We start from the raw sequence: 12,458 nt of genomic DNA on the forward strand, positions 1-12,458 counted from the left end.
GTGGAGGGGTGTTCGAGCACGGCACTGCGGGGGCCGAGGGGAACATGAGGCCACGGCACGCGAGGGCAGGTCGAGGGGAGCGTGAAGGGCACAGCTCCGAGGGGAAGGGCCGGGGGGCGTGAAGGGCAGCTCCGAGGGGCTCTTAGGGGGGGCGCAGGGGCCGTGAAGGGCACGCTACTGCCGTGAATGGCACGCCACCACCGTGTGAGGGCACGGCTCCCCGAGGGGGCGGCCGAGGGGGCGGTCGGGGCACTTCTCCGAGCTGTGAGGGCACCCTTTTCGCGGGAGTCGGCGGGGGGCACCTGAGGGCACGGCACGCGGGGGGGACGGGGGGGTGACAGCACGACTCAGGGGGCATAGTGATGCTTCAGCCCAAAAAAGGGTGCAGCACCAGGACTTCCCGAGAGGTCACCCATCCCAGTACTGCTCTGGCCCAAGTGCGCTTAACTGCGGAGTTTTGATGGGATCCGGTGTATTAGCGCTAGTATGACTGCACCACATCAAAGTAGCGAATCCAAGAGACTACAAGAAAGAGAGAGGAGCAGGTTTTCTGTATCGTGAACATTCCACGTTTCCAAGACTCCGAAGGGGTGTTTCCAAGAGAGTGCACAATGGGGGACATCCAAACAACACCCTTGGCAGAAAACAGTCCTCCTCGCACATCCTTCCAAGTCCACCCACACAGACACTTGGGCAAATACGCCTCCCCGCATTTAGCCAAGTTCACCGTGCGACACGGTCGTTCAGGCAAATACTCATCTAAGTGTGTGTATGCTCCGTGGGCATTCTGAAGTGCAGGCGACGAACACTCAGATTCCAAAGCAGAGTCCGTTCCACTCAGACTCTAAGGAGTCCATCGTCCCACTCAGGTCCACCACATGACTTCTCACATCGTCCCTCCTCCCCACCCCCTTCGCGTCCGAGAGACGGGGGGCACTCGCACTCCCAGGAGATGCGCAAGCGCACCGTGCGAGCACTCGCTCTACCATAAGGCACACGAAAGTTTGCCCCGCACAAAATCGGCCAAGGTACGTGCGAACCCCGCTTACAAGGAGAGAAGGGGACAAATCAGTGCAGCGTCGACGGGCTGAATCTTAGTGGATCGTAGCAGCAAGACTATTTTGCCACTTACAATACCTGGCCACATATTTAAGTCGTCTCTGCAAAGGATTCATCTCCCCGATCCTCTGGAATTGCCATTCAAAGACCCCCGGAGCGACCACTTCCGCCGCCTCGGGGGAGGCTCTCAACACATGCTCTCGGGGATGCACGAGCGCCCCTACTATAAGTCGGGTAACAACCGGGGAGGTAGAGAGCGCCGCGTCTAGCATTGATTCTGACTTAGAGGCGTTCAATCATAATCCTACACATGGTATCTTGGCGCCACTGGCTTTTCAACCAAGCGCAATGACCAATTATGTGAATCAACTGTTCCTCTCGTACTAAGTTGAATTACTATTACGGCACCGCTCATCAGTAGGGTAAAACTAACCTGTCTCACGACGGTCTAAACCCAGCTCACATTCCCTATTGGTAGGTGAACAATCCAACACTTGGCGAATTCTACTTCGCAATGATAGGAAGAACCGACATCGAAGGATCAAAAAGCAACGTCGCTATGAACGCTTGGCTGCCATAAGCCAGTTATCCCTATGGTAACTTTTTTGACACCTCTAGCTTCAAATTCCGAAAGACTAAAGGATCGATAGGCCATGCTTTCACAGTTTGTATTCGCCTGAAAATCAAAATCAAATGAGCTTTTACCCTTTTGTTCCACATGAGATTTCTATTCTCGTTGAGCTCATCTTAACACACCTGCATTATCTTTTAACAGATGTGCCGCCCTAGCCAAACTCTCCACCTGACAATGTCTTCCCCCTGGATCGATGCGCGAGCACGCCTTAAGACCAACAAAAGCAGGGACCAAGCCCCGCCTCCACCTCACGGAGTAAGTAAAATAACGTTAAAAGTAGTGGTATTTCACTTGCGCCAAAGGCTCCCACTTATTCTACACCTCTCAAGTCATTTCACAGTCGGACTACAAGATCAACAGGATCTTCTTTCCCCATTGATTTTTCCAAGCCCATTCCCTTTGTTGTGGTTTCGCTAGATAGTAGATAGGGATAGTGGGAATCTCATCGATCCATTCATGTGCGTCACTAATTAGATGACGAGGCATTTGGCTACCTTAAGAGAGTCATAGTTACTCCCACCGTTTACCCACGCTTGGTTGAATTTCTTTACTTTGACATTCAAAGCACTAGGCAAAAATCACATTGCGTCAACATCCGTGGGGGCCATCGCAATGCTTTGTTTTAATTAAACAGTTGGATTCCCCTTGTCCGTACCAGTTCTGAGACAGTTGTTCACTGCCTAGGGAGGGCCGCCCCACGAGGGGCGACGTTCTGCGCCCATCGCCCGGTGGGCATGCGGAGGCCCTCGCCGCTGGGGCAGCTCAAGCAGACCCTCGATAGCCTCCACGGTCAGATCACAGACCCCTAGACCCAGCCCTCAAAGCCAATCCTTTTCTCGAAGTTACGGATCCATTTTGTCGACTTCCCTTACCTACATTGTTCTATCGACCAGAGCCTGTTCACCTTGGAGACCTGATGCGGTTATGAGTACGACCGGGCATGATCGGCATTCGCTCCTCCAGATTTTCACGGGCCGTCGAGGGCGCACCAGACATCGCGAGACGTGCGGTGCTTTACCAGCCGCTAGACCCTATCTCCTTGTGATCTGATTTCAGGGTGGGCGGGCTGTTAAAAAGAAAAGAGAACTCTTCTCAGGGCCCCCGCCGGCGTCTCCAGATTCAGTCACGTTGCCATCCACCGCCACGTCTCGGTTTGGGAATATTAACCGGATTCCCTTTCGATGCGCGGTGCGCAGTGCGCCCTTGACACAGGAATCCCCCATCTCTTAGGATCGACTAACCCATGTCCAATTGCTGTTCACATGGAACCTTTCTCCACTTCGGTCTTCAAAGTTCTCATTTGAATATAATATTTGCTACTACCACCAAGATCTGCACTGGGGGCCGTTTCACTCGGGCTCGGGCCCCCCAGAGCTGCGCCAGGACCCCCATGCCCTCATACTCATCGGGGCCTTGCACTCGCTCCGATGGCCGGGTATAGGTTGCGCGCTTTAGCACCATCCATTTTCGGGGCTAGTTGATTCGGCAGGTGAGTTACACACTCCTTAGCAGATTTCGACTTCCATGACCACTGTCCTGCTATCTTAATCAATCAACACCCTTTGTGGGATCTAGGTTAGCGTGCAGTTTGGCACCGTAACCCGGCTTTCGGTTCATCCCGCATCGCCAGTTCTGCTGCTTACCAAAAATGGCCCACTTGGAGCTCCCATTCCGCGGGGATCAACAGAGCAACCCCGTCCGCTTACCTATTTAAAGTTTGAGAATAGCACACCGGGGGGGAGAGCGGACCACACGGTGCCATTGATACATTTCAGCCGACTGCAACACGGTTGCAGCCAACCGTCGCCCCATGGTGTGGGAGGGGGACGTGCGCACGGATAGACGCGCCCCCTGCTCCGAGGAGGAGGCAGGGGGGCGGGGCTGTGTGGGTCGTGAGGAGGCTCAGGCAAGCATGCCCTTGGACAAGCCGCGAGCGCAAGTTGCGTTCAAAGACTCGATGATTCGCGAAATTCTACAATTCACACTACGTATCACATTTCGCTGTGTTCTTCATCGTTGCAAGAGCCAAGATATCCGTTGCTGAAGTCATTGCTACATAAGTTGATCCTCGTGTAGTAGGAAGGGGTCTCTGTCTGGCGATCATTTGCTATGGTGCCTTGCGCTCCCTCGATAGGGGGCGGAAGGTTTATCGAGCAGCCCCGTGCCGACGGCACGAGGGAGGGGAGACGCCCACTTGACGTGGGGGCGGGGGGAGGCATCCCTCCCCCCGCACCCCGTCATGCGGCCGACGGGTAGCCCCATCCCGACGCCTCACCCACTATCTCCCGGCTCCGGCACGGGGGCGATCGCGCCTCCATGCACGGCCCTCGACGGTACGACAGTACATCCACGGTTCACGGTGTTCTCTCGGATGTGTGTCAATTATCCTTCGCAAGTTCACCTACGGAAACCTTGTTATGACCTCCTTCCTCTAAATGATAAGGCTTAACGAACTTCTCACGTCGCCCCGACGGCGAACCGCCAGTGTTGCCACGATCCGAAAACTTCACCGGACCATTCAATCGTCTCGGTAGGATCAACGGGCGATGTGTACAAAGGGCAGGGACGTAGCCAACGCGAGCTGATGACTCGCGCTTACTAGGAATTCCTCGTTGAAGATCAATAATTGCAATGATCTATCCCCATCACGATGAAATTTCAAAAGATTACCCGGGCCTATCGGCCCAGGTGGTAAACTTGTTGAATTCATCAGTGTAGCACGCGTGTGGCCCAGAACATCTAAGGGCATCACAGGCCTATTATTGCCTCAAACTTCCATGGCCTAGACGGCCATAGTCCCTCTAAGAAGTTGGCCACAAAGAGGATCCTTCATGTGTAACTAGTTATTACATTAGGGCCAAAAACGTCTCAAAATGGGCTGTGTAAGGAATTTCGCTAACTTGCTAATTAGTAGAATGTTGACGGTCAAAACGGCTCCAAATTTAGCCGTTTTGGGTATTTAAAGCGTATCTATCTGACTGAATATGTATCTAAGTGCATATTTTAAAATCTTAAAAAATAGATCGTTTTCATGCTACTCTTTAATGGCTCGTCTCGAAATTTGTCCTCTTTCAGTGACTACGTGGCAAAATGACCATTCTCTCCAAACGCGCTCTTATCCATTCTCCAAAAAAATTTCACTCCTCTGCTTCTCTAAAAATTTCACAAGCTTCATCTCATTCTCATTCTTCTGTCTCTCATGATCTAATAGCTCAGCTTATACTTTTTGCTCGGTTAGTAATGGGTGATACATCTAATCGAAAGTTTCATTTGAACATCAAGCTCAACCAAGAGTATGCAACTACACGGAGTGTCTACCAAAGATCCCTATCATGTGCAAATGAAGCTCAACATCTTCGCAACGAAGGAAAGAAGCATATTGACCTATGGACAGATGGAAGTCTATATCCACCAGATCCCAAAACAGGAAGGTATCCTTCTTTTCACACACCACATGATTTGATTAGATTTGTTGGTGATGGGGTGGATGGCTTACTTGGTTATAGTTCAAGACTAGCTCAATCACATATTAATTATGCAGAATATACTACATATCTTCAAAATACTTCATCTTTGAATGCAACAAAAATTTTAGAACTTGAAAACGAAATAGTGTCTTTGAAACAAGAAAATGATAAATTGAAATCCTTAAAAGAAACTCCAATAGGATTAAGAGCACGAGTAAAACGAATGCGAGATGTAGTTAACTTAACAGAGAGATCTGGACAAAGAAAAAAAAGGTTAAAACTTGTAAGAGATCATGTTACTAACCTTCTAGGATTTGATATGTCTAATGCTCAGGAAAGGGTGGGATTTTTGAATGAGCTTATGAATAGGTCGGATATCTTGAAACTTTTAGAACTTCCTGAAAATCAAACTCAAAAAAACAGGTCTTTCAACATCTATTAAAAGATATGGACTTATTAGTCCAGCCTTCTCAAATGCAAGAAGTTTGTGACACAGTGGGAGTGAGTAGAAAGGGATACAGAGCCATCTCTAAAACCTGGTTCAGGGTCCTTAAGTATTACAAAATCAAAGCTTTTGGGTTGCCTAGACCTCACAAGGTTGGAAAATATAGAACTATGTTAAATGAGGAAATTTCTAAACATTTCGGAGAGTATTTCCATATTGAGGGAACAATGCCATATGAGAGACAAAAAAAAAAATCATCTTTTGAATACAACGTTTATAATAATATTTGGATGAACATTAGAAAAGTCCAATCTTTTATGGTGAGATATTACAACATAAGAGAAATAGATTGTGAAGGAAAACTTGTATTTGTTTTAAAATTGGATGAAGCTCAAATCCAAAAGTGTCAAAAAATGGAAAGAATATCTATATCCCTAATGAATAAAGCATTGGACTATAGTCAGGGTAAGCTTGATTCTCCATGCCACAAAACTCAATCAGAAATGGAGCTATGGTGGATTGGATCAGCTCAGGTACCAGTAGAGAGTCATGAAACATTAAAGTGGCTCTTCTCAAAAACAGACATTCCTTCAGTTATTCAGAGCCAGAATACAGGTGAACACCTTCATGTTGATGACATAGGTGATTTCATTGTGGAATGGCATTTGAGTGCTGACCTCAAGGCGTTGAAGTGTATGTTTGGTGTATGTGGAGGAGCAAATACCAAATATCCATGTCTTTATTGCATGGCAAGCACAGGGACAAAAGAATGGCTTGCAGAAAATGAGATTGGAAAACCACCATCCAGAAATAATGTGAATATTGTCGATTATCCAACCTCTATTAAAATATGGGATCCAATTCTACCAATACATTTGAAAAATGTGCATATATGTACACTGCATGCAGAGATAAGAATCTTGGACAAATTGCTCAGACTTCATCTGGACTATGCATATTCTATTAAGCCGACTAAACTTGCAGATGAGTGCATAGAAAAGTGCGAAGCCTTGCTCTCTCAAATGGGTTTTCATGGTGGGGAAGTGCATCTTAAAAAAGATCCTGTTCTTTCTGGAGGTACAGGTGATGTTCTGCAAGATGTTTCAATGGGAGGAGCAAAAGCGAGAAGATTTTTGAGCAACCATGACACCAAACAAGTCAACGCAATGTGGAACTGTTGGAAACAGCTGTGTAACATCACCACAAATGTTAAAAGTAGACCAGATGTAGCCAACAAACGTATGGAAGTTTGGAAAAAACTCGACAATTTTTTCAAAGTCCTTAGACGACAAGTTGGTTCGAATACTTATGCAGATGATTTCAAAAATGCAATAAAGCTTTTGATCAAAGCTATCACAGATGCCTGGGGAGAAAAAGACATAACTTATTACTTGGTGAGTATTCAGACTTATCAAAACAGTTATATATTGGTGTGTCCAGACTTATTACTTGAAATTTCTTAAATGTACTAACAAAAATTTTCTTTGTAGCATATTCTTTACTTGCATGGACCATATTTTGCTACAGAAGGACCACTTGCAACATGGAATACACAAGGATTGGAAAAGTCTCATTATCAAGCGAGAACTTCCTTTTTTAGATGTACCCGAAGAGGAGGAGGTGGACAAAGAAGAAGCAATGCACTAAATGAATTATTCAATTGGTTCTACAGGAGGCAATTACAAAGGATGAGATCAAAGACCCAGCAATCTGAAACTACACCAACACCTCAAGAAAGAGACTAATGATTACTAACACATTTGTACCTCTAACAAAAAGTATTGCTGAAATAAAATTGGTCCTTGCAAAATATTGTGTACATTAGTATTTGATTCTCTTGGGACTTCTTGGCATGTCACCTCTGTATCTCAAAAATTTTCTCCTTCTATAACCTCCAAGGAGATTGATATCTGACACCTCAGCTGCAGCTGCATAGCTTGAGTAGCAAAGAAAGTATCCTGCTCTTGAGGCATTGAAACCTGCAGCATATCCAAAGATTCTAAGAGCAGCAGCTCTCTCTAGAAGCAAAACCTTGTTAGCATTTATTTGAAGGGAAGTATATCCCATAAACCTTGACAACACCTTGAAGGCAAATATTGGCAACTCAGCATCTTCAGAGAAGTTCATGTGGAATGCACAGAACACAGCCTTATCCAATGTAGGCAAGTAGTGCATGAGAGCAGATGAAGGCCTTCTTGACCTTGTTTCTGTAGATTTCACTCTGGTGCCTCTAGCTCTTCCCAGAAAATCATCCTTATCAAGTAATTCAATCTGCAAGACAAAAACCTCAATTAAAAAAAATTACAATCACAATAACATTTAACAAAGGATTAAATGGAAGGTACCTTCTGCAACTCATCCTCAATTACTACTTTCTCTTTCATCAAGTTGCAAGAGCCAACCCTTTGCACTTTATCAGAATCTGCCTGAAGCTTGAAATCTCTGCCAAAAGTCTCAATACCTAACTCAATTAGCCTGTCCTCAAAATCCTCATCACTCAAGGAAGGTTTCCCCTCTTCCATTTTTTTAAGGCACAAGGCAAGTGCATCAGTAGCAGGGATAAATGAGTTGTCAGATGTTTGCAAATCAAGTGCCAAAAACTCCTCCTTTGGCTCTACTTCTGTATCAATAAAGTCCTTGGCCACTTCACAAGCTTCTGAAATTGCTGCAATACAGTAGTCTTCTCTGATATTGAAGAGACATTGAAGATAGGAAAGAGGAATAAAATCTTTCTCATTGATATAAAAGAAAGGAAGGTTTGGAAGAGTAACAGAGGATTCAGATATACTTGCTACCTCTGAAGGCTCTTCAGTTATAGTGGAAGCCCTAAATTCTGCAACATCAAGATTTGCACTTTCTCTCTCCTCAGCTTGAACATCAATTTCTTCCTCTTCTAAAATTTCACATTTCTCTAACTTTGAAACTGTGGTGACAATTAAGTTTTCTTCCTCATTCTCTGCATCAATTTCTGGCTCTTGCACTTTATCCTGTATTTCTGCTTTCAAAAAAAGGAAGAAAAGAAAGGAGACATCCTTGGGGACAAGGTTGCAATGTTTTTTATGGATAGGACAAGAAATGGATGAAGGGCATGTGAAAGAAGTTCTTTTTGAAAATCTACTGAACCTCTTTGTTACTTTGGCTTTCTCCACAGATAGCTGTGTAAAATCTGTAAGGTGACAAAAATCATGGTCTCCGAGACGAAAACAATGGGCTTGAATTAACATTTCAAATTGGTTGTACTCATCGTCAAGAATGTCCTTGAGCTTCAATAAAAACATCTGAAAGAGAAAACCTTGGATTGAAAATCTCCACTGCATCAAAGTATACCTTCATATCATGACCATCTTGCAAAATAGCATTCAAGAGCTTCTCACTTGGGCTTTCTTCAACAAGCTCATGTCGACCCGCAACGCCTTTACTCATTGAGATGTTTGACAAAAAAGCCTGAAAAATTCTGATGTGCCCGAACCAAGCGAATAGGAAAGGTCCAAAAAAATGGAATGACTCTATCGCTTGGTGCGGGATTTACCAATTCCAAGATCTCCAATTAAATTTTTATTTTTGCAAAAAAGGGTGTGGAAGAGAAAAAGGTGAACAACTTGATCTGAGGCAAACGAGTGGTCCAAAACTGGGGAAAAATTTTAAAAACGCGTGAACTTAAGACATTAAATAGTGACCGTTTATGCCACGTGGCGACAATGATTACATACCACGTGTACTCAACGGTACTCTGTACGACCAATCCGAGGTATAAAAAGTTAATATTGTTAAAAATATTCATTTTTTTCACCGTCACTGTATCAAGCAAAACCAGGCTTCCTTTTGTTTCTCAACCCCACTTTTTCGTTATTAAGTGTTCTTTATTCCCTAACCGAATCAAGCGATAACGAACATCCGATTCACCTGGATTTCCCTCTCCGCTTCGTTCGGGTCTTTGGTTTTTTCTACATCCCGCATCAAGCGAGTACGTACATCCGGACCTCCCGGATTCTCAGCATCGCTTAGTTCGGGTCTTCACTTTTTTCTCAATCCCGCATCAAGCGAATACACGCTTCCGAACCTCCCGGAATATCATATTCGCTTCGTTCGGGATATTCTTACTTCGTGCCCGAATCAAGCGATAAGCACCTTCCATAATCTTTGGAATCCCTACATCGCTTCGTTCAGGCTTGTTTATAATTTTGTCCTTTAGTACAAATTTCTTGATCTGGTCTCCTTTTCTAGCTTCAATGGCAAGGACGAAGCAGACTGCAAGGAAGGTTTACCCACCAGTTGAGACTGAAAAACCTGAAGACAAGCCAGGTCCTTCCGAACAGGAAAAGCCCCTTCCAAAGCCTCGTGCGAAGGCAACAGCAAGAAGAGGATTGAATTATCAGGTGAAGTCCTTAAGAGAGATAAGAGCAGCACAGAAATCTACAAGTCTCCTCATCCCTCGACTGCCATTTACACGGGTTGTCAGGGACATATCAGAAAGGTTGGTCGGTAAAATGAGAAACACATATCTTCAGAAAGTTCGATGGGAAACCCAGGCCCTCATGTGTCTTCAAGAGGCTGCAGAAGATTTTTTAATTGACTTTATGAATGATGGCTATATTGCTGCTGCATTTGCTCATAGGATCACTCTCATGAGCAAAGATTTTGTGCTGGTGTCCAGACTTAGATATAAGTTTGACAAAGCTTTGGAGCCTATTCCAAGTCAAGATATGAGAGCTTTTGAAATTCTTAATATCCCTCCAGCAAGGCAGCCCAAGCAGTCTGTTGTTATTGAAGATATTTCTCATCCATATGATACAAGAAAAGCTCAGGATATCAAAGAAGAAGTTGAAAAAGAGAGAGAGCAAGAGAAAAATTTCAGAGGATGCACTTCTTTCTCAGCAAGCTGAGATTCTCCATTCATCCAATTCAGAGCTTTATAAGAATGTGACAGGTCAGATGATAGTAGATGTGTCCATGCCTGGAGAGGATGAGGTGTATTGTGACATTGCCCCTGAGGACACAAGCATGCTGGTGAATCCTAATATTGAGATATCTGACACAGTCCTCTTCATCTGCCTGAGGTTTGTAGAGATTTGCTTTTGTTTTCTTGATGAATTTCCCAGGAACCATATTTTGTTGACATGTTTTGTTTGTGTATCCAGATGTCTTATGAGGGATCTTCATGAATCAATGGCTGTGCAAGTGACAATTCTTGATCCCCTTGTAACACAGTGCCTTTTCAATAGGCAAGGGGATCTTGCAAGTTTTCTCAAAAACTTTGATATGCTTACCTGCAATTACATTGTGTACCCTTATGTGGAAGTGTAAGACTCATTCTCAATAACCTTTTGCCTATTATAGACATGACAGTATCCATTACTAATTTCAGAACTCATATTATCACAGAGGCCATTGGAGTCTTATTATTATCAATCTATTGGATAGAGATGTGATCTTTATGAACTCTTTGGCATCCATCCATGGGAGAAGTAAAATGTAAGAATCAATTTGCCATGTGTTGACCCTCAAATTTCTTGCATGATTTCAGTTATTTGGTTGACCCTCAAAATTTGATGTTTGCAGTGCTGCCAAACTTATCCTGAGTTATCTAGCTTCTACCTATGTAGACTACAAACTTGAAGATTTTAAGTACTTCAATCAGGAAGTTCCCTTGCAGAAAGACTCAACATCTTGTGGATGGATGGTTCTTGCTAATGCTTGGAGATTTCTTGAGTCAAGATTCAGAATGTTAACACTTCCTGTAAGTTCATGTATAAAAACCATTGATTGATTTAGTGAATACATTGAGTGACCTGTTTTCTAACTTTCTTATTTTCTTTTGTCTTAGTTGCATGAGTATACAGATTCTTGGGTAAGTTGGGTAAGGGAGAAGTCAGTGTCCATGGTTCTGAGCAGATCCATCAATCCATATGATCCTGATTCTCCCTTTCCACCTGGATCCAAGGATACAACTTCAAAGAAAAGGAAAAGGGAGAAGAAGGATAGCAAAGACAAGGATGACTCATTCAAGAAGGAGAAGACCTTTGCCAAAGAGAAGAAGAAGAGAAAGAAGAGCCCTTCCAAGAGCAAGTCTTCCAAGGGGAAAAAGAGCCATTCTAAAGAGAGGAGCCATTCTAAATTAAAGATCCCTCAAGCTACAGAGAAGATCCCTACCCCTCCTGTTAAAGAGAAGAGCCCTAGCCCACTTGCTAAAGAGAAAACCCCCAGCCCTCCTGCCAAAGAGATGACCTCTTCACCAGCTCAAGTGAAGACACCTATCAAAGAGAAGATCCCTAGTCCTCCTTCCAAAGAGAAGAGCTCTTCTCCAGCTAAAGAGAAGACACCTATCAAAGAGAAGACCCCTGTCAAAGAGAGGAGTGCTGCTAAAGGTCTTCCTTTTCACTCACCAGTGAAATTTAAAATTCAGAAGCGTCGTTTGTCCAACAAAGGTAGTAAGAGGGCAAATGTTGGCTCTCCATTTAATTTCTTGTTCAAGTTACCCAAGAAGACTGCCAAGTCTCCAAGGCCAACCTCCAAAGAATCTTCTCCAAAACCAGACCCCACTGCCAAATCTCCCTCGCCAACACGTGAAGGTCTCAAAGAGGAGCCCAACTTACCACCATTAGGGGAATCCACTCTAAAGTCTTCCTCTCCAACACCTCAAGTGCTGAAAACTCCAGAACTTGAACCTCAATCAGCAAAATTTGATCGAAGCAAACAGAAGAGAGAAAGATTCTCTAAAGATGCAGGGTCATCTCATGCCAAAAGGAAAGTTGATTTTGCAGAGTGATTCCACATATTGGATTTTGTTTTGTTCATTTTGTCCATATGAACACACATTTTTGGGTTAATTTTCTGTAAAATTCTGTATCAATAA

General features: G+C 44.4%; 1 non-coding gene and 2 pseudogenes across 1 annotated transcript; all 3 read right to left on the reverse strand.

Annotated features, from left to right (window-relative positions):
• Window positions 1-379: 379 nt before the first annotated feature.
• Window positions 380-498, reverse strand: LOC147616211 (5S ribosomal RNA; annotated as a pseudogene).
• A 567-nt stretch (window positions 499-1,065) lies between these two features.
• LOC147616212 (25S ribosomal RNA) lies at window positions 1,066-2,580 on the reverse strand (annotated as a pseudogene).
• Window positions 2,581-3,589: 1,009 nt separating this feature from the next.
• On the reverse strand, window positions 3,590-3,742 carry LOC147616213 (5.8S ribosomal RNA). Its single transcript, XR_015262571.1, has one exon. It is a non-coding gene; the product is annotated as a 5.8S ribosomal RNA (ribosomal RNA).
• Window positions 3,743-12,458: the final 8,716 nt, after the last annotated feature.

Source organism: Cibotium barometz, chromosome 38 (assembly GCF_041138505.1).
Source record: "Cibotium barometz isolate CiBa-2024 chromosome 38, ASM4113850v1, whole genome shotgun sequence".
Lineage (NCBI taxonomy): Eukaryota > Viridiplantae > Streptophyta > Polypodiopsida > Cyatheales > Cibotiaceae > Cibotium > Cibotium barometz.